This window comes from Apis dorsata, unplaced genomic scaffold, assembly GCF_000469605.1.
Source record: "Apis dorsata unplaced genomic scaffold, Apis dorsata 1.3 scaffold_1169, whole genome shotgun sequence".
Classification (NCBI taxonomy): domain Eukaryota; kingdom Metazoa; phylum Arthropoda; class Insecta; order Hymenoptera; family Apidae; genus Apis; species Apis dorsata.
The window spans coordinates 26,084-28,812 of record NW_006264266.1 but is presented as its reverse complement, the minus strand read 5'-3'; positions in this window follow the sequence as shown (position 1 = coordinate 28,812).

Sequence of the window (2,729 nt, the reverse complement as noted above, 5' to 3'; positions counted from 1 at the left end):
AAAATTAATGCATTAAATAATTTAAATTTGAATTTAATTTAATTTAATTTTATTTAATTGAATTTTCATACATATTTTTCATTTTTATATTTAAAAATTTAAAATAGAAATAAAAACAAAAACATTTAATTAGAATTTATTTATTTCTTTATTAAAAGAATATTTTCATACTCAACAATTATTGTACGATTAATATGAAATTCTGATTTTTGTGAACCCAATTTTCTCTCAATTTTTCTTTGCATTATATATAGATGAATAATTTTTAATAAATTTATTATATTAAAAATTAATTATATTATTATTTTTATTATTATCAATATATATTTTTATTTATATTATTATATAAATTATTTCCAAAAATTATAAATATAATAATCATTTATGCATACTAATAATAATAATAATAAAAAAATAATAATATTTTTTAAAATATATCTAAATATATATATATATATATTTATATCTAAGAAATGATAAAATACATTTATTTAAATAATATGAATTAATAAATTATTCTCATATAGAGAATTGCATATTAGTTCTAAATTTTTTCATATTTATAATCAATTAAAAAATTTTATAAAATTTCTTATAATAATAACTAATTTAATAATAAATATATTATCAAATGAAAAATATCACAATAATATATAATATATATAATTGAAAAAATAAAAAAAATTAATATTAAAAAAGAATTAAAAAAAAAAATCTTTTAATTTTATAAAACATCCAAACTATAATAAAAGATTAAAAACTTTGAAATTTATTCTCTTATTATATATTTATATTGATTATTTATATTTTTAGTCTCATAACATTTTTTTTTCTTTTTCTTACAAATATATTCTTGTGTAAAATTACAAATATCAATTCCATATTAATTTTATTGGAAGATTCCAATTTATCATTATCATCTTTTCTTCTAAAATATATTTTATAAATAAAAAAAATTTTAGAATTTTCTATTAATTTAATTTTGTCTTAAATTAATAGTCAACATAAGTAAATATTTCAATATATAAAATAATAAAAGTATATTTTTGTGTATAATGACATTATATTAAATAAAAAAAATGTATAATATAATATATTGTATATATATTGTATTGCATTTCTATAATATCTATATTTATATAAAAAAAAAAAGGATTAAATTATTGTATCAACAAAACAAAACAAATTTAACTAACAAAATTAAATCTTGATGTAAATTTTTTAAAATATTTTTTTGCTATTTTTTCTTAGTTACGATATCAAAATAAATATCTTATTTTAATTATTTTTTTTTTCTCAAATAAATAAAATCTTTTTAATATAAATATTATTAATATATATATAATTATAATATTAAAAATTTTATTACTATAAATAAAGCACAGTTATCATATATTTTGTTATCATAACAATGCAAAATAATATTGCATTAATTGATATATTGCAATAATAATGGAATATAATAAAATTAATATTGCAATAATATTGAGATTAAATTAGAATAAATATATTGAATTAACATACAAATAAGTATTTATGTTTCCAATTTTAAATAACGTTATATGAAATATATATGAAATAACATGCTATATAATACATTTACTAATTTTAAATTTAATATTTATATAAACTGATAAAAACTTCCATTATTTAAACATATCATAATAAAATATAAAATAAGTTAAATTATAAAAATTAATAATATAAGAGCAATCTTTAATATAAAATGTATATGTATATACAATTACCTCATTTCTTGTAGAAGACATGATGTTCACTGTTATGTATTTATATACCAATCATTATTGATAGAAAATATAAATTTCTTCATAAGTATATTGCACCAATGCCATATAGAAAATTTATCTTCACAAAATCAAATACATTAATGTATTATTAATATTATTTTTATAAGTATTAAAAAATTATACTAAAAACTCATTAATTTGAATCAGTTAAATATTCAAGATAATATAACCTCAAATATTAAATAAATCAAAATAACCTAAACAAAATATAATATAAACTCATTATATTATCATTATATTCATTATTATTAATTTAATATTAATATAACTATCATTCACTTTATAATTACAATCTAAATAATTATTTCAATAGAAGATAACATTATACAAATCAAGAAATATATATGTATAATGTATTTTTAAAAATATACACCATATTGGCATGTTAACAAAATCATAATCAATTTGTGCATAAATCTTGATAAGAAATAATTTTTAAAAATTAGAAATAACTTTTTAAAAATTAAATAATATAATAAACACAATTATTTTAAATTTCTTTATAAAAAAATATATACACAATAAATATTATGATATTATAAGTTATATTAAAAAGTTATATAAAAATATTTAGTTTTATTACGATTTCAAGTATAAATTCAAATTTATTGTTTAAATTTGTAAAATTAAAAAATAAAATAATATTTAATGATAATTAAAACTAAGAATAAAAACATTATATTTAAATAAAAAAAATTGCAAATAAAAATATAAATAAATATTTGAAATGTTTCTTAAATGAAATATATATTTTATAATGTTTACAAATTTATTTTATAATATATACAAATATATATAAAACATAATATAGTAAATTATAATCTCCTTTGTTAATATTAAATAATATTTAAAAAAATATAAAAAAAATGTAATACTTTAGATATAATAATATAATTTTTAGGTTAGAAAATCTAATTTTAA